The sequence below is a fragment of the Amblyraja radiata genome, chromosome 3 (assembly GCF_010909765.2).
Source record: "Amblyraja radiata isolate CabotCenter1 chromosome 3, sAmbRad1.1.pri, whole genome shotgun sequence".
NCBI lineage: Eukaryota > Metazoa > Chordata > Chondrichthyes > Rajiformes > Rajidae > Amblyraja > Amblyraja radiata.
The window spans coordinates 74,684,971-74,712,450 of record NC_045958.1 but is presented as its reverse complement, the minus strand read 5'-3'; the positions used below and the strand labels follow the sequence as shown (position 1 = coordinate 74,712,450).

Sequence of the window (27,480 nt, the reverse complement as noted above, 5' to 3'; positions counted from 1 at the left end):
GGAATTGATTGTTGACTTTAGAAGAGGAAGGCAGCGGTTTTCAATAGGTTGGTAGAGGAGAGTCAACAACTTCAAGATCCTCGGCATGCACATCTCTGAAGATTTTTCCTGGACCCAGCACATTGATGCAATCATAAAGGAAGTCCATCGACACATCTACTTCCTTAGAAGAATGACGAGATTCAGTATGTTGATGAATACTCTCTTGAACTTCCACAGGTGTATGGTCGAGAGCATATTGACTGGTTGCAGCATGGCCCAATTTGGCAACTCGAACGCCCAGGAACATAGAAACATAGAAACATAGAAAGTAGGTGCGAGAGTAGACCACCAGGTCCGTCGAGCCCGCACCGCCATTCGCTCATGGCTGAACACTAAACAGACACACTTACCCACAAACAGTAGACACAAGACACAGAACACAAGACACTACCCTCCCCTTTATACCGCTATCACCCCTCTCCACCCCAAGAACCGCGTGATCTCCTGGGGGAGGCAAAAAACCGGATAAAAACCCAGGTCCAATTCGGGAAAAAAAATCCGGGAAATTCCTCTCCGACCCCAATCCAGGCGATCGACACTTGTCCAGGAGATCACTCAGGTCTTACTATACTAACCATACCTAGGTCCATATCCCTGCCCTCTCCCCGTAGCCCCTTATCCCCTCGGCAGCTAAAAATCCATCTATTTTAGACTTAAATATATTCAACGTTTCTGCTTCCACTGCTCCCTGGGGCAGTGAATTCCATAAATTAACCACCCTCTTGGTGAAGAAGTTCTTCCTCATCTCAGTTTTAAAAGATCCCCCCCTTATTCTGCAACTATGTCCCCTAGTTCTAGTTTCCCCGATCATTGGGAACATCCTCGGTGCATCCACCCGATCAAGGCCCCTCACGATCTTATATGTTTCAATGAGATCGCCTCTCATTCTCCTAAACTCCAAAGAGTAGAGCTCCAGCTTACTTAACCTTTCCTCATATGTCAATCCCCTCATTGCAGGAATTAATCTTGTAAACCTTCGCTGCACTGCCTCCAGGGCTAGTACATCCTTCCTTAAGTATGGACCCCAGAACTGTACACAGTATTCCAAATGTGGTCTCACTAATACTGTGTACAGCTGCAGCAAGACCTCCGTGTTTTTATACTCAATCCCCCTAGCAATAAAGGCCAAAACTCCATTGGCCTTCCTGATTGCTTGCTGCACCTGCATACTGACTTTTAGTGATTCATGTACTAATACCCCTAGATCCCTTTGCGTTGCATTACAACGCAGCTCCTCCTCATTTAGAAAATAACTTGCCCTATCATTTTTTTTCCCAAAGTGAATGACTTCACATTTATTAGTATTAAATTTCATCTGCCAAGTTGTTGCCCACTCACCTAGCTTATCTATATCCATTTGCAGACTCTTCCTATCCTCCTCATCCCCAACTTTTCCTCCCATTTTTGTATCGTCCGCAAATTTTGATATATTACACTTGGTTCCCTCCTCCAAATCATTTATATAAATTGTGAACAACTGGGGTCCCAGCACCGACCCTTGCGGAACCCCGCTAGTTACCGGTTGCCATCCCGAGTATGAACCATTTATCCCCACTCTCTGCTTCCTATTTGTCAGCCAATCCTCTACCCATGCTAATATATTACCCCCAATCCCATAATTTTTTATTTTTAGCAATAGTCTCTTATGTGGCACCTTGTCAAAAGCCTTTTGGAAGTCCAAGTATACCACATCCACCGGTTCCCCTTTATCCACCCGGGTTGTTACTTCCTCAAAGAATTCGAGCAGATTCGTTAAACAGGATTTCCCCTTCACAAAACCATGCTGGTTCTGTCCGATGAAGTCATGTTTATCCAAGTGCCCCGTTAGTGTTTCTTTAATAATTGTCTCTAACATTTTACCCACCACCGATGTTAGACTAACCGGTCTATAGTTACCTGCCTTCTGTCTACTTCCTTTTTTAAATATAGGTGTTACATTGGCCATTTTCCAATCCACTGGGACCGTTCCTGCCTCCAGGGAGTTTTGGAAAATTATCACCAATGCATCCACAATCCCCACCGCTATCTCCCTCAAGACCCTTGGATGTAATCCATCAGGCCCAGGGGATTTATCCTCCTTCAGTCTCATTAATTTCCCTAATACCACCTCCTTAGTGATCTTAATAGTATTTAGCTCCTCCATTCCTACCGCCCCCTGTTTATCCAGCGTTGGAATATTTTTTGTGTCTTCTATGGTGAAGACTGATACAAAATACTCGTTTAATGCCTTTGCCATTTCCATGTTCCCCACCAACAACTCTCCAGTCTCACCCTCCAATGGACCAACGTTCACCTTAGCCACCCTTTTTCTTTTTATATAGCTATAAAAACTCTTACTATTAGTTTTTATGTTGTTCGCTAAATTCCTTTCATAGTCTATTTTCCCCGTCTTAATTAATCTCTTAGTTATTCTTTGCTGACCTTTAAATGCTTCCCAATCCTCTACCCTCCCACTATCTCTGGCTACCTTATATGCCCTTGCCTTCAGCCGAATACTATCCTTTATAGTTTTACTGAGCCATGGCTGACTGTTCTTACCCTTACCCCTTTTTTTCTTCATAGGAATAAATTTTTCTTGAAGGTTATACAGTAGATCCTTAAACGTACACCACTGCTCATGTACCGTCTTATTCTTGAGTCTGCTATCCCAGTCAACTTTGATCAGCTCAGTCCTCATACCTTCATAATCCCCCTTATTTAGACTAAGCACCCTAGCCTGAGTTTCAACCTGCTCCCCTTCTATTTGAATATGGAATTCGACCATATTGTGGTCACTTGTTCCCAACGAGTCCCTAACTATGACATTTTTAATCAATCCTGCTTCATTACACAGGACCAGATCCAAGATTGCCTCCCCCCTTGTCGGTTCTGTGACATACTGTTCTAGGAACCCGTCTCTAATACATTCTATAAACTCTTCCTCTAGTCTACCCTGCCCAGTTTGGTTTGCCCAATTAATATGAAAATTGAAGTCCCCCATGATTACAGCAGTTCCCGTTTTACATGCGTCAACTATTTGCAGATTTATGTTCTGACTAACAGCGTCACAGCTATTTGGAGGTCTATAAATTACACCCACTAGTGTTTTTTTTCCCCTTGTTATTCTCTATCTGTACCCAAGCTGTTTCACTATCCTGATCCTTCAACGCAATATCCTTCCTCTCTATTGCCGTTATTCCCTCCCTTATTAAAAGGGCCACCCCTCCTCCCTTTCTTTCCTGTCTATCTTTTCTAATTGTCGAGTACCCCTCTATATTTAACTCCCAGTCCTGATCCCCTTGCAGCCATGTCTCCGTAATGGCCACGATATCATAACCATATATACTTAATTGCACCATTAATTCATTTATCTTATTTCGAATACTCCGTGCATTTAGATAAAGCACTTTCAGATGATTTTTACTACCCTTCCTTTCCGTTTTTGCCCCTTTTACATCTAGAGCTTTATCTTCACACATTCTGGATCCTCCTGTCACATTTTGATTTTCCGCTTCCCTAGCCTCCCTAGATGAGCCCTCCAATCTATCCTTCCAAAGCACTGCTGTAATATCTTCCCTGACTAGCAATGCAACACCACCACCTCTTGCCCCTCCAATTCTATCACACCTGAAGCAACGAAATCCTGGAATATTTAGTTTCCAATCACAGCCCTCCTGCAACCATGTTTCACTGATCGCCACAACATCATACTTCCATGTGTCTATCCAGACTCTAAGCCCATCCACCTTTCTTACAATGCTCCTAGCATTAAAATATGCACATTTAAGAAACCCCCCGTCTCTTCTTCTCTGTTTATTTCCTTTTTTTTCTTTCTCCTCTTGTGTCCGAGTGCTTCCCTTTTCTGCTTCCTGCCTCCCATTCGGTCTACTAGCTTTCTCTATTTGAGTCCCTCGCCCCAACCATTCTAGTTTAAAGTCTCCCCAGTGACCTTTGCAAATTTCCCCGCCAGGATGTTGGTCCCCCTCGGGTTCAAGTGCAACCCATCCTCTCTGTACAGGTCCCACCTTCCCCAAAAGAAGTCCCAATGATCCAGAAACTTGAATCCCTGCCCTCTGCACCAGTCTTTCACACACGCATTTATCCTCCACCTCGCTCCATTCTTACTCTCACTGTCGCGTGGTACAGGCAGTAATCCTGAGATTGCTACCTTTTTGGTCCTTTTCCTTAACTCTCCTCCCAACACCCTAAATCCTCCCTTCAAGACCTCTTCACTTTTTTTACCCATGTCATTTGTACCAATATGTACCACGACCTCAGGCTCCTCTCCCTCTGATTTCAGGATATCTTGGATGCGTTGAGACACGTCCGAGACCTTGGCACCAGGGAGGCAGACCACCATCCTGGTCTCCCGACTGCGTCCACAGAAACGCCTATCCGACCCCCTAACAATAGAGTCCCCAATTACTATTGCCCTCTTCTTTTTTTCCCTACCTTTCGGAGCAACAGGGCCGGTCTCTGTGCTGGAGGCCCGTCCGCTGTTGCTACTCCCGGGCAGGCTGTCATCCTCATCCGTACTCAAACAGGAGTACTTATTTGCAAGGTGTACCGACATTGGAGTACTCCCTCGTTCCTGCCTCTGCCCCTTGCCCTTCCTTAGCGTGACCCATATGTCTCTCTCCTGTGGTTTTGGAGTGACCACCTCCCTATAACTCCCCTCTATGACCTCGTCACTCTCCCTGACAAGACAGAGGTCATCGAGCTGCTGCTCCAGGAACCTAATACGGTCCCTTAGGAGCCCCATCTCTCTGCACCTGGTGCAGATGTGGACGTCTGGAGGGCCATCCGACACCATGACCTCCCACATCTGACATCCAGAACAGTACACTGCTCTGACTGTCATTCTCTCACCTTACCCTGGATCCGATACCAGTACAATACAATAGAAACTGCTGGGAGAAATCAGCAGGTATCTGACTCACAACAACTGCTCCCTCTTGCCCTTTAAACTGTACCTTTATTATATAAACAAAAAGCACTGTACCTTTAGCCCACTGTACCCTTAGCCCACTGTACCCTTAGCCCACTTTACCTTTACTAAAGCACTGAACCTTTAACCATAAAGCATAAATGCTAACCTGAGGTCGCACCCAATCAGCTGCTTCCTCTAGTCTGCTTCCACCAATCAGCGGCTTCCCCAGAAACCCTCCCTATGGAGTGTGGAACGTTACGGGATTTGGTAAGCCCTGACCCTCCTCCGCTGTCTCCAACGGTCCCGGGCCTCTGTGAAAACAAGCCCCGTGCCCGATTTAAGTACTCACCGCCCTGACCCTCCTCCGCTGTCTCCAACGGTCCCGGGCCTCTGTGAAAACAAGCCCCGTGCCCGATTTAAGTACTCACCGCCCTGACCCTCCTCCGCTGTCTCCAACGGTTCCGGGCCTCTGTGAAAACAAGCCCCGTGCCCGATTTAAGTACTCACCGCCCTGACCCTCCTAACGAAGGAGATAACAAAAAGTGGTGAACATTGCTGGGTCTATCACATGTACTGATCTCTCCACTATTGCAGGGAGATGCTGAGTGAAAAAGGCAGCCAGTATCATCAGGTACACACTGCATCCTGTCAATGCTCTCATTTGACTCCTGCCATCTGGAAGGCAGTATAAGAGCCTGACAATACTAACATCCAGGTTCAGGAGCATCTTCTTCCAAACAACCATCAGGCTATTAAACACTACAAACTTCAGCTAAACTCCGAAACGCCTCGGTTGGACCAGGGACTTTGGTTTTGCAATATTGGTCATTTTCTTTATTTAAATATTTTATCTAACTTATTTTTGGCTTGATAATTTTCAGAATAACACCGTTATGCTTTGGGACAATTTTAATGCTAATAGTCTTAGTTCTCAACGTTACATAATTCATTAAAAAAATTGCCCATGGAGCACAAAATCTTTTAAGATTTCTGAAATATTGCTGGTTGATGTCTGGAACTCACTGCCAGAGGTGGTGGTGGAGTCAGATGTAATCACTACATTTGGGAGATGTTTCAACAGACACTTAAATAGGTAAGACACACAAGGATACAGACCTAATGTGGGGCATATGGTTGGCATGGAAATGGTGGCCAATTGGAACGTTTCTGTGCTGTGCAACTTCATGACTAATATGTCTTGATGTCAAATGTTTAAAACCTTTTAGGTACATTAGAGTTATTGACCATTCCATATAAAAATACATTCAAATCACCAACAAATTCATTATCTAACTATGTGGAAATAGGTAGCAGGTTGGAGAAATGTGCGTTTAATATGCTATTTTGATAACTTGCATCAGAAAGATGAGATACATAAGATACTTAAGGCTTTAAGATGCAGAGAAAGGGGAAAGGGTAGAACAATTTTTTTTATAGGGTGGAAAGGAGAAAGTGCATGACGGAGCTTGAAATATTTTTAATCATGTTTAGCCATAAGTGTCCAGTGAATAATACATCTCGGCTTCCTCCTGAGAATCCCATCACAAAAACCACATTGGCTAATTCAGTTCACTCCAAGTGATATGAAGACTTGGCTGACAGCTCTAGATACATGGAAACAAATGGGATCAAACAACGGTCCTGTTTTTAATGCTGAATATTCGCACTACAGAAATGCTCAGGCTTTCGGCTTTTGTCCAGTCTAATAATGCATTTACTCAACAATATAGAGAATTACCCAAGAGTATCCTGTTCGCAAACAAGAATCCTCTGATCAAGAAATGTTGGTAGGTGTTGCCAAGAGTGCTATCAAATGGTCCCTACTCACCCAATATCCTTCTCACTGATTCCCACTATGCAAGAAAAAACAACCTACCCGATTGTCAAAATGTAGAATGTCTATCTACCCGATTGTCAGCCCACCAACTCTGCTAACCATTCATTCCCCCCCACCAATGCAGCTGGAGTGCATGCCATTTACAAAATGAATTGCAGTTACTCACTTAGACATCTCTCAAACCCATGTCCTCTACATGCAAGGAGGATAAAGGGCAGTAGGTGCAGGGAGACATCTGCGCGTTCTCCACCATTTTGAATTGAAAATATCATCAATCCGTCATGGTTGTTGCATCTAAATCAGAACTCCATGTCCATCAACACTAGGGGGTATCTTCACTGCATAGAGGGTGGCATTTAGTTTTGGGCAATAAAATCTTGACCTTGCCAGCAATGCCTTGAACACATAAATATAAGCAAAAGGGAAGATAGTGCCAGACAAAAATGGGACAAATAAAAACAAAAGATAAACCGATAGGAAACAAGTTGGAATGGCAGTCACCACTAACAACTGCTTTCGAAAGAGGTAGCGCAGTAGATACGATCTAGAGGTGTCAGAATCATTGTTGAATCCAGAAGATTGTGAAGTACTTTGTAAAAAGACGAGATGATGTTCCTTGGACATATGTTGCACTTAAATAAAGTTGGAGGCAGACAAAGGAGAGGTAACACAGGGAGTGGGTCAGAGAACTCGGGTTCATGCTTGTGGTACAACGTAGGTGTTTCACAAACCAGTCTCTTCCAGATAAGATTAAGGAGAATCTGAAGAGATTTTATGTGGAAAAGGCAAACTAGGGAGAGAATAAGGCCCCTCAGAAACCAAAGTGAGCATCTGTGTGAGATGCTACATTTTACCTGCAACTAAAGGTTGAATTATAATGATCTATTTGAAGTGTTAGAACGGATGATAACGTTGTCAGGGAAGAAAGGAAGTTGACAGAGAAAGTGGGAAAAGTGGACAAAGCTCTTACCAGAAGCCATGTGGAAGCTTGTAGGATCAATGTTGTTCTGAGTAAGGTTTATAAGATCTTGGTGGATAATTTATCCATTGAAATATAGATAGAATAGTCAAGGAAAGAAAGCAAAGAATCAAGGCTGAATGAAAAACAAGAGAAAAGTGAAAATGAAGAAAAGTGAGAATTCCCACAATTTAGTCAACTGAAAGCAATCCTTCTGTATGTGATTTTTATCTCCTCATTGTTTTAGACAAACATGTTCACCACTCAATGCTGCAACTATTTGTCCAAAATGGAATAGGAATGCAATTGCTACAGCAAATTGTATTTGTATAGCACCGGATAGTGAAATGTCAAAAGGTAATTCACAGAAACCACCGTTGAGCAAAGATGGACACAGGACTTTAAGAAATTGGAACAAGTTGAATAGAAGATGGTTCAAATATGTGAGGCAGCAGCTTTACTAGCTGCATTATTTTATAACCGAGTCATCGTGAAAGAAAACAAGAATACCCAATTGAGATTTGAACACAAGTCAGCAGTCAGTAATTAAATCGTTGAGGATTCAGAAGACTATTGATCAAGAGTTGATAAATGGAGTATAGAGGAGGACTTATTGGTCAGCATCAACAAGGTGAGCCAAAGGGCCTAGTTCTGTCCTGTATTACACAAAGCAATGGTATAATCAAGACTAGAGGGAACAAAGGACTGAATGATCGGTTTAGATGTCGAGGCTGGGTCCTGGTCAGGTTGATGCTGGAGGTGGAAGCACAAAAACTACAAAAACTACAAACACATTCATTCTAGCATCACTAAAATATTACTCAATGCAAGAATCAGAGTTATACAGCATGGAAACAAACGCTCGAGTCCACCAAGTTCATGTTGACCATCAAGCACCCATGTGTACATGCCAGTGATATTGCTACAATCAAGAATTTGATTGTACCATACCTCACCATGTGTACATTTGACGCAATGTCAATTCTATACTTATCCCACGTTATTCTCTCCACATGCCCATCACCTCTCCCGATTCTACCACTTAGCCACTCAACGGGGGCAATTCAAGTGCCCAATTCGCCCATTTCCACTGCATCTCTTTGGGATGTGGGAGGAAACCAGCAAAGCTATGCTGTCACAGGAAGAACTCAAATGCTACACAGGCAGCACCCAAGGATAGGACTGAACTCGGGTTGCTGGACCGCAAGGCAGCAGCTTTACCAGCTGTGCCATTGCACTTCCCATTTTAGCTGCTCACCATTTTAACTCCCCTGACCATATCAACATTTCTGTCCTGAGCCACCTACATTGCCAGAGAGAGCCACACACAAACTGGAGGAACAGTACCTCATATTTCACTTTGGTAGCTTACAACGAAATGTATGAACATAAAATCTTCCAGTTTTATGTAACTAATCTACAAAACTGCCCCCCCTCCCCTCCTCCTCTCCTCTTCCCCATGCCCCACTTGGATTTGCATCCATCTCTCTTTCCCCCTCTTCCCCATATTCCTTCCTCTGCCTTCACAATTCACACCTCTATCACCCACTCTTTTCATCTCTAGCCTTTGTTTAACCAGCTGCCAATCAACAATCCACCCCCCCCCCCCTTACCTGCATATCCACCTATCTCTTGCCAGTCTGTCGTGCCCCCAACTCACTTCCAGCTTTCTCCCCGCCCACCACAATCAGTCTGAAGAAGATTCAGACTCGAAACGTCACCTATCCATATTCTACAGAGATGCTGCCTGACCCACTGAGTTACTCAAGCATTTTTTGTGTTTTTTTTGTAAACCAACATCAGCAGTTCCTTGCATCTACTATAGACTTTATACAAGGTTGAAATACATACTTCGGCTTGCACTGCTATGGTCTGGTTACCTTGTGTAACTGATAATTTATTGTATTATTGTTTATTGTGTAGTTATTTGTTGTGTTAATATGCCTGCAGCAAGTAAGAATTGCATTCTGTTCCCAGCACTCATGACAATTAAACACTCCTTGTTTGATAAAAGCTCAGAGTTAATGGAGGGTGCAGAAAGAGTTTAGTGTGAAGCCCCAGCTTGAACACAACAGAAAATAAAAGTTGACCTCATCTCCATCGTTCCAGAATATTTAGGGAATTGCCACTTAAGAGTTTAACCCAAATGTATGGCTGCATAAAGAAACAATTATTAAATATGGAGCTTGGTCACAGCTAGACATGATCTCATCTAGTCTTGTGGGATGGCGGTCGCGTAGCAGTAGAATTGTTGCCTTACAGCGCCAGAGACCTGGGTTCAATCCTGACTATGGGTGCTGGCTATACGGAGTCTGTACATTCTCCCTGTGACTGCATGGGTTTTCTCCCGCTGCTCCAGTTTTCTCCCACATTCGAAAGGCGCACAGGTTTGTATGTTAATTGGCTTGTGTAAATTGCCCCTAGTGCATAGGATAGAAGTAGTGTATGTATGGATGAATGTTGGTCAGCACGGACTCAGTGGGCCAAAGGACAGTTTCCACACTAACACTAAAGCTAAAAACTAGAACTGGACAGTCTCATCCTCTTTCCATGCCTGGCTGACATTTTCTTAAGGTTCAAAATCAAGATCTTGTTAAAACATTTAAATTAGCTTTGTGCTGAAACAAGACTCAACCACCTTTAAAAAGCAAACATTCAGCAAAAGACCAACTCCTTAAGGAAAGGCCTTTAAACTGGATCCAAAAGAAGAGATCCCTTTAATCGTACATGTATTGATTCCACGAGCCTAATTATGTCATTTTGCAACCATGATTATTTTTGTTTGTACACAACATTTCAGTGTGCAGCTTATGAATGGAGCAAGAAAAACACAGGCCCAGGAGGTGTCATCCTTTCTTTAAAAGTATTTAAAATAATCAACCCATGACCATTGTCAAATTTAAATTAATGTTACAATTTGACTGGACAGAGTGCAAATCAAAGTTTATACACGTGACAATAATAAACCAATATGAAATGACTAAACATAATGACTAAAGCAAAGTGATTTCGCAATCACTGAGGCCATGCTTTATTTTATTGTTCGTACCACTTTAAGTCCACAATAAAACATTTCCAAGGAATTACTGCTGGCCACGTGGAAGTTTGTACTTAGCTTTCCAAATCAACATCTTGGCCTAGAAAATAAACTAAATTTACTTCCAATACACATTGAGATACCAATTCTATTAACCACTGGGAATGCATGCAGATGTTGTCGTTTACTAAGAATTAAATGCCTAATTTGGGTAAAACATTATATAGGGACTTAAAAGTCATCCCTTTAAGTCAGGTACACAAGGTTAAAACAAAATGGTCCACAATGGTTTCTATGACTGTACCCAGGGAAACACATTGACTGCTGCTGGAAGATTAATGCAGTAAATGATGCACTGTGTACCTGGAACTTTTGGTCTTCCAATGTTAGGAGTTGTCAATAAATGAGTGATGCCAACTGGCCCATTCCAAGGTGCAATACTACGTGAAGAGGTGCACTGAAGTTTGGTGCAGTATCTGGAGCCTTTTACTTTGGTACTTCAGGGGAAATCTGGATAAATATACAAGGGAAAGAGATACAGAAGGATATGCTGATTGAGTGAGATGAAGTGTGACTCAAGTGGAACATAAACACTGGCATGGACCAGTTGAGCAGAATGACCTACTCGCACTGCAGAGTCCATGTAATTATCATTTAACCACCACTTCAAAGCTTCTTTCATCTGCAAGCTCACATAACTCTGGCAAGTGTGTACACACTGTGAGAAAAAAAAGCTCAAGAGCAAATGCAAAGTCCATCACGAACTGTGGAAGAAAAGTAGCAAGTACAGGTTCCCAGCAGTGAGTGAGTGAATTCGAGGAGTCATTTCAAAAGGTTGCCAGGTTCTTGTTTCTAATTAACAAACATGAAACAAAGCTGAAACAAAGCTGATATATGGGGCAAAGATGAAGATTAAAATTAGCAGGGGCTTTACTGACTGAACAGACTCGAGGGATTGAATGACCTCCCCCTATATCCCTTGTACACACCGCACGGGTGACTAAATTACTATCATGTTAAGACTTTCAGCAAAACACCCCATTTTGCCAAAATCATTCAGGGTTGTTCAGCGAAAAAAGGCTGTATTAAAACTCAAAGTCAAACTTAAACTCTCGAATTACGAAGTTCAAATACAAACAATGCCCCTCCCAATTAGCAAACTAAAATAGTATGTTGAGACCCGACTTAAATTAGAGATTAAGTAATTTGTTACCATAGAAAGCAATGCTATTGTACCAAACAGAAATGGGACCTCACCACAGTCAAAACTAAAGTATTTAAAAAAAGATTTAAAATTGAGTGGAGAACACTTTGAGTTCACAGCACTCTACCCCCTCCTCTGTACTTTCTGTTCCTCCCCACAAATTGAACAATTTAGGGAATAATTATGTATGCCAGCATGCTATTGTAAATTTTCTACAGCAAGCAAGCATCAAGGCAATAACCCCCAAGGGTGGAGACGCCATTTATTACCAAGGATATCCGTTACAAAATTTGTGCAATACAGCATGGAAACAAGCCCTTCGGCCCACGAGTCCGCAGTGCCTAGCAATCCCCGCACACTATCCAACACACACACGGGTCAATTTACACTTAAACACTAAGCCAATTAACCTACAACCCTGTACATCTTTGGAGTGTGGGGAAAAAACCAAAGATCTCGGAGAAAACCCACGCGATCACCGTGAGAACATACAAACAGCACCTGTAGTTGGGATCAAACCCGGGTCTCCGCACTCCAAGGCAGCAACTCTACCGCTGCGCCAACGTGCTGCCCGACTCTTTGGAGATACAGCGTGAAAAGAGGCACTTTGGCACTGCGAGTCTGTGCCAACCAGCGATCAACCCCATACACTAGCACTATCCTACACACTAGGGACAATTTTTAACCAAAACCAATTAACCTACAAACCTGTACATCTTTGAAGTGCGGCAGGAAACCGGAGCACCCGGAGAAAACCCACACTGTCACAGGGAGAACATACAAACTCTGTACAGATAGCACCCGTAGTCAGGTTTGAGCTCGAGTCACGGTGCTTAGGGAGCAACTCCACCACTGCGCCGCCCTGCATTACAGTCTTCAAAATTGCAGTAAAATTTAGAATGGGTAATAGCTCACCAATAGAGCTTCAGCACCCTTTTAAGAGAGAAGCGTGGTTTAAATTGATTGTTTTATCCAAGCAGGGAAAAACTTCCCACAAAGCACTGTTTCCGTTCATACTAGTGGGAGGGTTATTCACCAAACACACAGGTTTAAGGAAGACAGTTGAGACCCGACCCGAAACGTCATCCATTCCCTCTCTCCAGAGATGCTGCCTGTCCCGCTGAGTTACTCCAGCATTTTGTATCCGTCTTCGGTGTAAACCAGCATCTACAGTTTCTTCCTACACAGGTTTAAGGAAACTGTAAAGGAGCTGCAGTGGGAAATGAGGAGAATCTCACCAAAATTCTAAGCATTTTGCATTGCTATAGCAACTTTCCAAGTCCCATAAATGCTCGTGCTTCCCAACCAAAAACACTTTCTGATATGTAGTCACTGGTAATGCAGGAAACAAAGTTTTCAATTCACATACAGCAAGCTTCCAGCAATGCCAAACTGATTTGTAGATGAACTGCTTTTAATCCTACCAGGCATCTCACAATCTCAACAATTCACAACATCTTAAGGCTAAGTTAGAGAGTCAAAGTTAGCGGCACAGAAACAGACACTTCGGCCCATCAAGTCGATGCAGACCATCAACAATCCATTTACACTCTTCCTACACTTATTTTATTCTCCCCATAGTCCACCAGTTATCTAAAAAAAAACAAAAAAACCAGGGTTATTTACAGTGCCAATTAACCTGTCAACCAGTAAATGGGAAACCAGAGCACACGGAGGAACCCATGCAGTCATAGGGAGAATGTGCAAATTCCACACATACAGCTTTTGAGGTCGGGATCGAACTGGAACAGCAAGTCAGTGGCTGTACTAGCTGTGGCACTGTGCTGCCAAGCAGGTGATTGATGTGGAATTTCAAGGAGCATAGGTCCCAATTTGCACACTCAATATGATAACAACCATGTACCAATGGTTTCCACTGATGTTAAATACTCGCCGGAAGTTGGACAATTGCCTAGCTTTCCTTGGTTGGGCCAGCTCCAGCAAACCTGGTTTGATCCCAACCTCTGGTGCTCTCTCCGTGTGCTCCAGTTCATTAGTTCACGCTGAAGACACACAGGTTGGTAGATTAAACTGCTGCTATAAATTGTCAAGTGCGCAGGCAAGTGGTAGAATCCCAGAGTTTTTGCTGGATGGTCAGCATGGAATCAATGGGACAAATGCCCCGTTTCTGTGGTGAACATAGAACAATACAACGCAGGAAAGGGCCCTTCAGCCCATAATGTCTGTACTGGAAAGTCCAAATTAAACTCATCCCTTCTATTTGCGCATGATCAATATCGCCCATTCCCTGCATAGTCACGTATCTACCGAAAGCTCCTTAAACGCCACTATCGTACCGGCCAAAACAAAAAAAAGACTTGCCCTGCGTATCTGCTTTAAACTTTCCTTCCCTCTCACTGCAGACCTCTAATCTGCGAACTATGTAGAGCTATACATTTCCATCCTGGGTAACAGTTTCTGGTTGTCTTCTCTATCTATGCTTCTTAATTTTATAACCTACAATTACATCTCCCCTCAACCTCCAACACTCCAGAGAAAATACTCCAAGTTTGTCACCCTCATTATTGCTAAAATGCTCTAATCCTGGCAAACATTCTTGTAAACCCCTTCTGCACACTGTCCACAGCCTCCACATTATGGAGGACTAGAATTGCACACAGAACCAACGTTCTATAAAGCTGAAATGTATATTACTCTACCATTATTCCACAACTACTCTGCAAATAATACATAAAGATAATTTAGATTTTCAGAGGCCTTTGATCAAGTCACACCAAAGAATTTATCATGCAAAATTGAAGCAAATGGAATTGTTGGTCAGTGTACAAGATTGAAATTTGGTTTAGAGAGGTTAATAGAGCCATGAAACAGAGTTGGAATAAAAAGGATTTTGACAAGTAGGGATCCAGGCTTGGGTCAAGCCATTAACAATCTGCAGTGCATTAATAATATACATCAATGATCTGGATGAGAGCACACGAAAATAATATTTCTAAGTCGGCCGATGACATAAAACGGAGTGTGATTGTCAGCTAAGAAGCAAACAAGAGGCTTCAAAAAGATTTAGACAAGCAAATGGACAAGTAAATGGCAGATGCAGTATAATGCACTTCTATAGCAAGATATCGTATTATTTAAATGGAGAGATTGCAAGCTGTTGGACATGGTGTCCTTAGACTAATCACCGAAGGCAGATGCAGCACAGTTAAGGCTACACGTGCAACACTGGCTTTCATTGCAAGAGGCTTTGAGTGTGCGGCTAGGTCTTGTACAATTAGCAAGGCCCTGGAGAGGGTTCCCAATAACCCTCGCACTAGCATGCGTGGAGTCTTGGTAATCCTTCCCCACATATATCCTTGCCAGAGAATTGCCAGACCCATTCCTGGAAAAGCAAAACTGTCACATGATTAGGTCAACCAGGCCTGTGCCTATTCACACTCAGAAGAACAATTATAATGTTAAGGGGATATTTGGACAGGTACAGAGAAACACAGAACTATACCGCACAGGAACAGGCCTTCATCCCACACTGTCTCTGGGAATATGATGCCAAATTAAACAAATTCTTTCTGCCTGCATGAGTTCCATATCTGTCCATTCCCTGTATATTCATTGCCTATCCAAAAGTTTAAACACCACTATCATATTTGCATTATTGTAGATAGGAAATGTTTAGTGGGAAAATGTAGCTGGGGAGGCTTATAACCCAATGGTAGGAATGTTGATTTCCTCAACTTCAAATAACCCTTGCATCCCCCCCCCCTTTCTCTCTCTCTCCCCGTCCCTCCCCCATCCTAGTTGTCGCACTAGTTTCATTGTCATCCTATTGAGTTTCACTGTCTGTATAATTAGTTGTCACTTACCCCACAGCCAACCATGGACCATCGTGCTCTACCTTTCCTTGATCATCATTGCTTTCTGCATATCTTTCATTCTTTTGTTTTATGTCACCATCTATAACTCTTGGTTCCCTTTGCCCTGACTACCAGTCTGAAGGAGGGTCTCAACTCGAAATGTCACCTATTCCTTTTCTCCAGAGATGTTGCCTGAACCACTGAGTTACTCCAGCTTTTTGTGTCTAAAGGTTTAGTGGGATATGGCCCAACTGTAGGCAAATGGGATAAGCTTAGGGAGACACTTTGGTCAACACAGCCAAGTTGGGCCAAATTCCAAAGCCCAATTACACACTTTACAACTCCGATTCTAATAGCAGGGCCTCAACAGTGGACACAAGGTGGATATTTCTCCTAGCTCAGGGATTGGAATTCTGAATAACAATTCCAAGATAATGACATAAAAACATTCGGACCTAAGCAAGTTTTTTTTTTTCCATCCACTGCGGCCCAACATTGTGGAATGACGTGGTCTTTCCGGGAGGCTGACGGGCGCACCAAGCTGCAGGAGTCCGCGGGATCGAAACTCCAACCGCGGGACCTGTGGACGTTACCATCATGATGCCTGCACTCTGGTAAGAAGAGGCCGATTCTGGAGCTCAATGCCGCGGAGAGCATTTCAACTACCCTGACGCGGGGTTTTCGATCACCCAGATGGGGGCTTCAATCGTCGGCTGCTGGGGTTTGACTGCCCCGACCCCGGGAGAACAAGAGGAAGAAGATTGAACTTTATTGCCTTCCATCAGTGAGGAATGTGGAATCCACTGCGATGGATGTTTATGTTAACTTTGTGGTTGTGTGTCTTGTTGCTTTTCACTTATAATGGCGGTATGGTAACTCAAATTCCACTGTACCTTAATTGGTACATTTGACAATAAACTAACCTTGAAACTTTGAATAGCGAACGCATGCCAATTCCATATCACAAACACACAAATTGTTGAATGTATTTATACAGGTAAACTGATTTACAGACTCAAAATGCATCAAGGAATATGGGAAAGAGTTGGAATATGGTTTTGAGGTAGAGGATCAGCCACAATCTTAATGAATGGCACTGTAGGTTTAAAAGGAATTGATGGCCTACACCTACTATTATTTTCTGTCCCCACGTTTCAGGTACTGAGTCAAACTGCCCTTCTCTTCTAAAAGGAAAAATAATTCACCTTGGCAGTTTGAATCTAGGAATTAATCAGACACACAAAATCTCAAGAGGTAAGATGTGAATGACTAATTCATCTGAATATCAAATAAAGTAACTTAACCCATTACTACTTAAATTACTGCACTAGTAATTTTCCTTTAAACGATCTCATACAGGGATATGATTAAACTCACGAGTATTTCCACTGAAAATTCAATTTAGTTCAAATTATTACATTCTAAGATAGCTGAAGAATTAATATTAAGTATAGAAGCTGGGTGGTATTTTGCATTAGCTCAAGATGTTCGTGAGGCCACATTGGGAGTATTGGGTTCAGTTTTGGTCATCCGCCACAGGAAAGATGCCACAAAGTAGGAAGGAGTGCAGAAAAGGTTTAAGAGCATGTTGCTAGGATTGGTGGGTCTGAGTTATAGGGAGAGGTTGGGCAGACTGCCACTTTATACCTGGGAGGGTAAAAGACAGGTAATCTCAGAGGTGTGCGCAATCATGAAGGGAATAGATTGGGTGAATGCACAGAGTCTTTTTCCCAGGGTTAGGGAATCAAGAACTAAAGAGCATGGGTTTAAGAGGGAAGAGATTTAAAAGGGTCCCGAAGTGCAATGTTTTTTTCATACAGAGAGCGTATAATTAAATTGAACGAGCTGCCAGAAGAACTAATTGAGACACAAATGTTGAGTGCAACATTAAAAAGATTTGTACAGATTAATGGATAGCATGGGCGGAAATTGCTTTTTAAACATGGGGGGGGGGGGGGGAAACACAATTAGGCCTAACATCTAGGACAGGGCTCGTCAACCTACGGACCACGGGCCGGATCCGGACCGCAGGCGTATTTTGGTGACCTGGGAGCTGCAGCCAGTCCCAGGGTATGTAGGCGACCTGGGTGCTACAGCCAGTCCCGGGGCAAGCGTGCCGACCTGGGTGCTACAGCCAGTCCTGCCAGCCGACCTGGGAACAACAGGTCCTATGGCCCACCGTGTTCGCGCCGACCAGCAATCAGCCCGTACACTAGCACCATCCGACATACTAGGGACAATTTACAATTTACTGAAGCACTTCACCTACAAACCTGCACGTCTTTGGAGTGTGGGCAGGGGAGCCGACCTGGGCGCTACAGCCAGTCCCGGGGCACGCAGGCGACCTGGGTGCTACAGCCAGACCTGGGGCAAGCGAGCCCACCTGGGACTGGCTGTAGCGCCCAGGTCACAAAACATGGAGGGGGGGGGGATATTGTTCCCCCCGCCCCAGGATTGGATAGAGAGATGTGGGTCAAATGCAGGCAAATGGGTGGACATCTTGGTTGGCATGGATGAATTGGGCCGAAGGGTGCAGTTATAGAAACCCTGCATTAGACAGAAACAGGAAGCAGATTTGAGCTAAAACAAAAAAATAAATGCCCAAATTAGAAAACTTCTCTCTCTCTCGGAGAGCGCATCCACTATCAGTTGTCATGATAAAACTGACCAGAGATATCAGCAAGTAACAAGAGCCAACCCATTGAAAACCACAATCTTTATTTCTATAGTGACGGTAACTGGGGAAGAGATCTCAACACACTTTGCACGAATGTCATTGAACAACATTTGACATTGAGCCTTGCATGTTGATTCTGGAACACGTGGCCTAAAAAGTTTAGCTGAAGGAGATATGTTTTAAGGAGTGCCATAGAGGACAAAAAAAAAGGCGACATTTTAAGAAAAACTACAGAACACAGGACCTTGGCACAGCTACCAAAAGTAATTAAATTGGAGGATAACAAAAAAGCCAGAATTAGAAGCGAGAGATCCTGTGCAATTTCGGACAAGCTGCTGCTACAGACATGGAGGGCAAAATAACAAAACAATTTGAAAACAAGAGAATTTATAAACTGACACGTCAAGGGAAAGAAAATCAAGATATCCATTAAAGTTCAAAGTATAATTTATAAGGGAGATTCAATTACCAGCATTACAAAAGGATTACCATTAAGAAACACACCACAAATAAACTAGATGCCATTCTATTCAACAGGAATTCTTTTTCCCTTTGTGTAAGAGAACAATTGATTCTTTCCACACTAATTAGTTAGCGTAATCACAAATTTGGTAATGTGATTGCTATATTTCCAACTGCACTAAGCTTTCTGCCATGGAAATAAATTATGCAGACTACAACTCATTAAGAATGATTGATATTCACTTTTGATATAGAATCCTTCTGATTCACCTGATATGGTTAAGGTTACCTGGCAAGAGACTTGCATTCATAAATGATCTTTCATAACCCAAGGACTTTCCAATGTGCTTACCAGGATGTCAAGTCAAGTCAATTTAATTTCTATAGCACAATTTAAAAACAACTCTCGTTGACCAAAGTGCTTTACAATAGTGCAGGTACTAAAGGGCCTGTCCCACTTACGTATCCTTGGCACGCAAATTACGCGACCTCGTTATCGCGTTAAGGCGCACGGGCATCGTATGGCAGCGCTGGCCGGTCCCACTGAGAAGCGCGGAGGGGTATGTAGTTGTGCGCGATATCGCGCGGCGCTCCGAAATTTTGTAGCGAACAAAATCTTTGCGCGCCAACAGCCTGTCGCGTAACTGACGGCAAAGTGGGACAGGCCCATAACTAGCTACAAACAGTGGTACATAGATCAACAATACATACATAAATACATACAGCGCTCCCTCAGAGGACCTCAAGAAAGGCTTGAGAGTAGAAATTAGTTTTAAGTCTAGACTTAAGAGTCGATGGAGGGGGCAGTTTTGATGAGAAGAGGGATGCTGTTCCATAGTCTAGGTGCTGCAACCGCAAAAGCGCAGTCGCCCCTGAGCTTATGCCTAGACCGCGGGATGGTCAGTAACCCCAAGTCGGCCGATCTGAGGGACCTGGAAGTGGTGTGGTGGGAAAACAGATTTTTGATGTAGGTGGGGGCAAGCCCGTTAAGGGCTTTGTAAACAAAAAGAAGGAACTTGAAATTGATTCGGAACCGCACAGGGAGCCAGTGGAGAGATGCCAGAACCGGGGTGATGTGGTCCCTTTTTCGGTTGCCCGTCAGGAGTCTCGCTGCGACGTTTTGGACCAATTGCAGGCAGGACAGGGATACGGGGCTGATGCCAGTGTAAAGGGAGTTGCAGTAATCAAGGCGGGAGGAGATAAATGAGTGGATGATCTTTTCAAGGTCGTCAAATCAGAGGAAAAGTTTTATTTTTGCTATCGCTCGAAGCTGGAAGAAGCTAGCTTTTACCACGGCATTGACTTGTTTGTCAAATTTCAACGCCTAATCAAATATCACGCCAAGGTTTTTGACGTGAGGTTTGAGTAATGGGGTAAGGCTACCAAGGCTGCCTGCTATCGTTTTGATGGATTCCGGGGGGCCGAGTAGGATGACCTCAGACTTACTCTCGTTTAGTTGGAGGAAGTTCTGGGCCATCCAACACTTTATATCCTCGAGGCAGTGGGTAAGGCTGAGTAGATTAGATTGTTTGTTGGGTTTGAGGGGGAGATAGAGTTGTGTATCGTCTGCATAGCAGTGGAAGGAAATGCCGTGCCTTTGGATGACTTGGCCTAAGGGTAGCATGTACAGGGAGAAGAGAATGGGGCTTAGGATGGAGCCTTGTGGAACTCTGCAGCAAAGGCTAGCTGGGGAGGAGAAAGCGTTACCTATGTTTGTAGAGAAACTCCTATCTTTGAGAAAGGAGACGAACCAGCTCAGGGCAGTGCCATTAATACCAACCCCGTACCGGAGATGGTCAATTAGGATGGTGTGGTCGTCAGTATCAAATGCTGCGCTGAGGTCGAGAAGGAGCAGGATTGCACAGTCGCTGGAGTCAATGGTGAGAAGTAGGTCATTATGTACCTTCAACAAGGCAGACTCTGTGCTGTGGTGGGCCCTGAAACCTGATTGGAAAGTTTCCAGGATGGAATTTTGGTGAAGATAAGGCACAAGTCGATATAAAATTACCTTTTCAAGGACTTTGGAATGGAAAGGCAGTTTGGAAATAGGTCTGTAGTTGCTTGGCAAGGTGGGGTCTGGGTTAGGTTTTTTCAGGAGGGGCTGGACCACCTCATGCTTGAAGCAGGTAGGAACAGTGCCAGTGGCCAGAGAACTGTTGATGATGGCGAGGATGCTGGGATGGCTATAGCAATGACATCCTTCAGAAGGACAGAGGGGACAACGTCAAGGGGGCAGGTAGCAGGTTTCATAGTGGTGAAATCACAAGCATCATACAGGAAACATGGCACCCATAGGCATACAGTCAGTTCCACAATTAATCTGTTTTAGCAGTTTGGAGGTGGATTTTGACTAGTATGCCTGGGAGAACAGTTGTGATTTTCTTCAAAATATTAGCAAATAATCTTCAATACCAGCACAAGAGTTCAGACAGGGTCTTGGCTATACATCTCATCCAGAGGAAGGCACGTTCACCCACATGGCACTTCCTCAGTGCTGACAATCAGAAGAGTTGGAGGATTTAAGCCCAAAGACAAATAAATAACAGCAAGACATTTTTTCAAGCCAGGGAGATGTATGATTTGGCCAAGTTATCTTTGCAAACTTTGCTCTTGTTTTTTTTCTCATGTGGCAGAGATCACAGATTTGCAAATTGTTGTTGGGGCTGCCTAGGCTGGAAATGGTTTTGTGGATGATACATATTATGAACACGAGGCACGGATGGTAGTGAGACCGTTTCCTGGTGCTCACGATGGTGGCAATCAAGTAGACTGCTTTGTCCTAGATGGTGTTGAGATTCAACTACTGTCAGCATTGCACTCATCCAATCAAGTGCACAGTATTGCATCACACTCCTGTCTTGCAAACCAGCAGTGTTTAATTGCCATAAGCACTGAAAACAAAACAATGAAATTCTTACTTGCAACAGCATAACATAAAGAAAACATCATTTAAAATGGTTCAATAAATTAACAACCCAATATTAGTGCAAAAAAGCCCAAAGTCAATAGACAATAGGTGCAGGAGTAGTCCATTCGGCCGTTCGAAACAGCACCACCATTCAATGTGATCATGGCTGATCATCCCCAATCAGTACCCCGTTCCTGTCCTATCTAGCTCTTGAAAGTATCCAGAGAACCGGCCTCCACCGCCCTCCGAGGTAGAGAATTCCACAGAGTCACAACTCATTGTGAGAAAAAGTGTTTCCTCGTCTCCGTTCTAAATGGTTTACCCCTTATTCTTAAACTGTGGCCCCTGGTTCTGGACTCCCCCAACAACGGGAACACGTTTCCTGCCTCTAGCGTGTCCAAACCCTTAATAATCTTATATGTTTCAATAAGAATCCCTCTCATCCTTCTAAACTCCAGAGTGTACAAGCCCAGCTGCTCCATTCTCTCAGCATATGACAGTCCCGCCATCCCAGGAATTAACCTTGTAAACCTATGCTGCACTCCCTCAATAGCAAGAATGTCCTTCCTCAAATTAGGGGACCAAAACTGCACACAATACTCCAGGTGTGGTCTCACAAGGGCCCTATACAACTGCAGAAGGACCATTTTGCTCCTATACTCAACTTATCTTGTTATGAAGGCCAACATGCCATTCGCTTTCTTCACTGCCTGCTGTACCTGCATGCTTACTTTCATTGACTGATGAACAAGGACCCTCAGATCCCATTGTACTTCCCTTTTTCCCCCAACTTGACACCATTTAAATAATAATCTGCCTTCCTGTTTTTGCTACCAAAGTGGATGACCTCACATTTATCCACATTAAACTGCATCTGCCCACTCACCCAACCTGTCCAAGTCCTCAGTGCAACCAAGACAGTTTGTCGTTCATAGTTTAGTTGGCTGTATTATACAGGCTGTATAGTCGTGAGAGGTCTCCTATGGTCGTGAGAGGTCTCCAAAGAGTCGTAGCGTCTTTCTGCTCGCTGCTGAATTTTCAACATGTTGAAAATTTCGGCGACCTATGACAGGTTCCGGCAGTCACCCGTAAAGGTCTCGTAAGTGGGACAGGCCCTTAAGAGTGTTGCATCACATTCCTGACTTTTATCTTTAGAAAACGGGAGGGTTTTAAGGCATGAGGCGAATTACTCACTACAGGATACCCATTCTCAGACATGCTATTGTAGCCACATAATGATTGCTCCATTTGAGTACCTGATCTGCAGTGATTCTCAGAATGCTGATGGGTGAGACGGGATATTAATGTCACCAAATTTCAAAGACAGATGCTCATACACTCCTTTGATGGAGATTGTCATTGCCTGGCGCTGTGGGGTGAAGTTACACCCTGAAAGATAATGAGTTTCACATGATCAGAGAAGAGTGCTTTTTCCCTGGACCACCTGTTTCCCGACCTGCAACACCAATCAATGACAAATATACCAAATGTGTTCACGTGGAAACAAGTTGACTGTGCTGTCAATCTACACGTAGGAAATTCTGAAGTGCAATATAAAACAGTAATAAAAGGATTAAGTCTCAAAATTAGTTCATTTTTTTCCACTTTTATCTTGGTTTGCTGTTGCCCCTGTGGTTTAAATTTTGCAAACCTATTTGTATTAATTATACTGTAAGGCGTTGTCAATTTGGCACATAGCATCAAAGTTCTGCCGCTTCAACTAAAATAAAAAAAGAGAAACAATTTATTCTTAATGATTTTGTAGGATATATTACTTGTTGCAAGTACATGATGTACTGATGGAAATTAGTCCCAGTCTGTTTCCTTATTAGAGCAAGAGCAAATGGATTGGGGCAATGGAGATCATTACATGGTCCATTTAGAAAATGTGGGATGATGCTGCTACTCAATTCAACTGTACTAAACACCACAGATGGAGTTGGACAAAAAGTTGGAGTAAAGGGCCTGTCCCACTTTCCCGAGTTATTCACGAATTCTCCCGAGTTTTCAAACTCGCAGAAGGTTCGTAAAGAATCCGTAGGAGTCCGTAGCAGTCCGTGGATGTATCGTGTAGCGGCTTGTTATGCCAACCGTAGGTACTCGGGGTATCAGGTAAGTCAGGATGTTTTTTCAGCATGATGAAAAATGTCCACGAGTAAAAAAAAAATAGCCCCAAGTACCCATGGCCCTTAATTCAACGGGATCGGCAGCATCTCTGGAGAGAAGGAATGGGCGACGTTTCTGGTCGAGACCCTTCTTCCTTCTCTCCAGAGATGCTGCCTGTCCCGTCAAGTTACTCCTGCTTTTTGTGTCTATCTTCAGTTTAAACCGGCATCTGCAGTTCCTTCTTACACATTCCATGTACTAAACACCACATTGGATTAGGTTCAGTAGAAAATCATTATTTGATTGCATTTACCATATCGCAATAATATTTTTTACACTAAAGAGAACATGGTGTCCAGTACATGAAGATAGATTCTCTGTTCACCACCGGATGGATACCTGCAATTATCATTATCATAACTACCTCACGCCTTTCGGCTTCCACTGGGAACATTCATCATCTTGCTGTTGTGCCTCTCCTTTATCCCAATAAATACCTAGCGCACTAATGCTCCAGATTCTTTGAACTCCTACATTTTTGGACTGTTGTTTTTCACCTTTAACATCCTACCATTTCTGAATACGCCTTTGGATTCAGATTAGTTCATCGTCAAATATACGAGGGTGCATTGAAATTCCTTGTTCACAAAGCTTAAAATACATAGTACACATAACAATTGATACAGTACTGAAAACAACAAATGCAAAACTGCAAGATTGTACAGCATTGATGTTGAGTGGGATCTTGGGGGGCCAGTTCCAAAGCTCCCTGAAAGTGCTAATGCAAGTACATAGAACTGCAAAGAATGGTATGTTCACATTCATTGGTAGGGGGTTTGAGTACAAGAGTCAGGAAGTAACAATGCAGCTCTGTTAGACTGGCTAAGCTGCGTGTAGAGTATTACCTGCAGTTTTGGTTGACCCATGACAGCAAGTAGGTGGTATGGAAAGGGTGTAGAAAAGGTCAACCAGAATGCTGCCTGCATTAGGGGGTATTAACTACAAGAGATTTGAGAAAGTTGAACAGTTTTCTGTAGGACGACACAGGTTGAAGGAATACCTGATAGAAACATACAATGAGGGATAGCGAGTCAGAACCTCTCCCTCCCCAGGTAGAGATGTCAAAGACTAGAGTGATGGTAAGGGGGGAAAAGTAGCACGCACTCACAAGTTTCCCTCATTTCAGTCATTTGTTACTGAGAACAGTTTTCATCTTTCTATCCAAAACGACCCCATATCTTTTATACCTTATCCTTCTTTGATCAAAGAACTCCCCCAGCTTGTTCAGTTTAACCCTATAAATCTAATCTCCTTGTCCAGAATTGGGTGCAATGGTTTAGGCATGACCTAACCCAGGATTTTGTCTTGAGGAACTCCTGTAGTTCAATCCAGAGTCTGAGATCTGCCATCCATGACCACAACCTGCACTGCAACAGTTCTTTGCGGCTTTGCTATGCAAAGATTTAACATTACAAGTCTAACCAGCTATCAGCCCTAGATACACTTGCACTAGACAGATTGATACCATCGATAAAGAAAAAAATCCAGAAAAGACTGGAAATACCCAGGTATGACTGCATCTGTATGGAAAAAAGTAATGCGACAAAGAATTAATCAATTTCTCTTTGCAAATTGCAGTCTGACCGGTTGAGCATTTCCAGAATTTTCTGTTTTTATATTAGACTTCCAGTATCTGCAGTTTAAAAAAAAAAAAGATTTGCTATCAATTACAAACCCCACTCAATGTTTTTACCCAGTACTATATCTTGAAAAACAGTGCTACTGTGAAAGACTTTATCAAATTTACATATTAGTTTAAAGTCCAGGTGTATTCATCCAATATGAAAAGGACATGCTTTAACACGCCACGTGTCAGGAGAAAATCATGTAAACTTAGAACAGAGGGTTGCCAATCAGCCAACTACACCTCGACTGTCTCTTTTAAACAGTGGTCCAATTCCCCTCCTCTGTCCCCCATGCATTCTTCATTCACCCGCTGCCATTGCCTTTTGACAGCTGCGACTGAAACGGCTTCCACCTGCCTTCCACAGGCAGTGTATTCCAGATCACAATCAGATCCAGCCTAAGGAAATTCAGCCTAAGGAAATTCAGCCTCCTCTACAATTTCTACAGATGCACCAGAGAAAGCATCCTATCAGCTTGCATCACAGCTTGGCATGGCAATTACTCTGCCCAAAACCACAAAAGAAAACTGCAGAAAGGTCTGGCAGAGCACAGTCCATCATGCAAACAAGCCTTACCACACCCCAAATCCACTCCATCTACACTTCACGTTGCCTCGGGAAAGTAGCTACTCGTGATGACTCAATCCAAACATTTATTCTTCTTTCACAGGAAGATACAAGGACGTAGCCCCGATATTGTGATCCAACTTGTTTATTATTCGCATCATTTTATCTGCATTTTTTCCTGTAGCTTTAACAAAATTCTGCGCTCTAATTTAGCTAATGTAGCTCTAACAAACTTCTGCGCTTTAATCCCGGCAAGCCGTGTGCGCAACAAGAATGTCCCGGCAAACCACACTGGCCCGACTCACCCGCCGATCAACCGGAACGCACCCCGGTAGGCCAGACTCGCCCCACAAGACTCCCAGGGGACTGCGGAGAAGCCATGCGGCAAGGTCTGTCTGGGCCGAAGGAGCCTCGACGGCGGCTATGGAAGCCTCGGCGGCAGCAGCGGTAGCCTCGATGTAGGCAGCAGTGGGGCCTCAGCGGCAGCGGGTCCTGGCGATCAACGGTTGATGAGCCGGAGGGGAAAAAGACAATGGGGACCTGGCGTGGGGAGACCGCCATGAGGGACGGTGGGAGAACAAAAGGGGACCCGGTATGGGGGGCAATTGAGTTTTAGAATCCTCTGCCCAGGGGATACGTTTTCGTTTGTTTGGTCATTTGTTCCGGTGAAAATGCACAGGGCAGCCAGCCAACAGTCGCTTGTCTTTTTCTTTTCTTTTTTCACTCTTAATTTAATTTTAATTTTATGCTTTCATGTACCTTGTTGTTTGTTATGATTGTTGGCAGACCAAATTCCCTCTGGGGATGAACAAAGTTCTATCGTATCTTTTACCCATTGTATTCGTGCATGGCGTGATCTGCCTGGATAATATGCAAAACAAGATTTGCTATATGTTAGCCCTAAATATACCCACTCCTATCTTACCCCTTCTGAATGCACAACCCTAACATTGTTCGGCCCATCCTCTCTTCCAGTTATTTCTGCAAACCCCTTCCCCAAAAGCAGTCTGAAGAATCCTGAACCAAAATGTTTCCCGTCCATGTTCTTCTGTGATGTTGCCTGACCCGCTGAACTACTTAGTTTGTCACATGTACCAAGGTGCAGTGGAAAGCTTTTTGTTGCGTGCTATTCAGTCAGCAGAGACAATACTGATTACAGTAGAGCCATTTGCATTAGATTACAATAGAGCCATTAGATACATAAGACTCCAGCATTATGTGTCTTCTTTTGTAAACGAGCATCTGCATTTCCTTGTTTCATGCAATACAATGA

General features: G+C 43.5%; 1 protein-coding gene across 5 annotated transcripts in view; it reads right to left on the bottom strand.

Annotated features, from left to right (window-relative positions):
- The window catches only part of pip5k1b (phosphatidylinositol-4-phosphate 5-kinase type 1 beta), a 150,224-nt gene that overhangs the window by 101,144 nt on the left and 21,600 nt on the right, over positions 1 to 27,480 (bottom strand). For 2 of the 5 annotated variants that reach the window (XM_033018089.1, XM_033018090.1), the window contains exon 2: positions 11,147 to 11,293. The exons of the other annotated variants lie outside the window; for them this stretch is intronic. The gene's annotated coding sequence lies outside the window, so the exon portion shown is untranslated. The remainder of the gene's footprint in view (positions 1 to 11,146; positions 11,294 to 27,480) is intronic. 5 annotated transcript variants of the gene reach the window in all.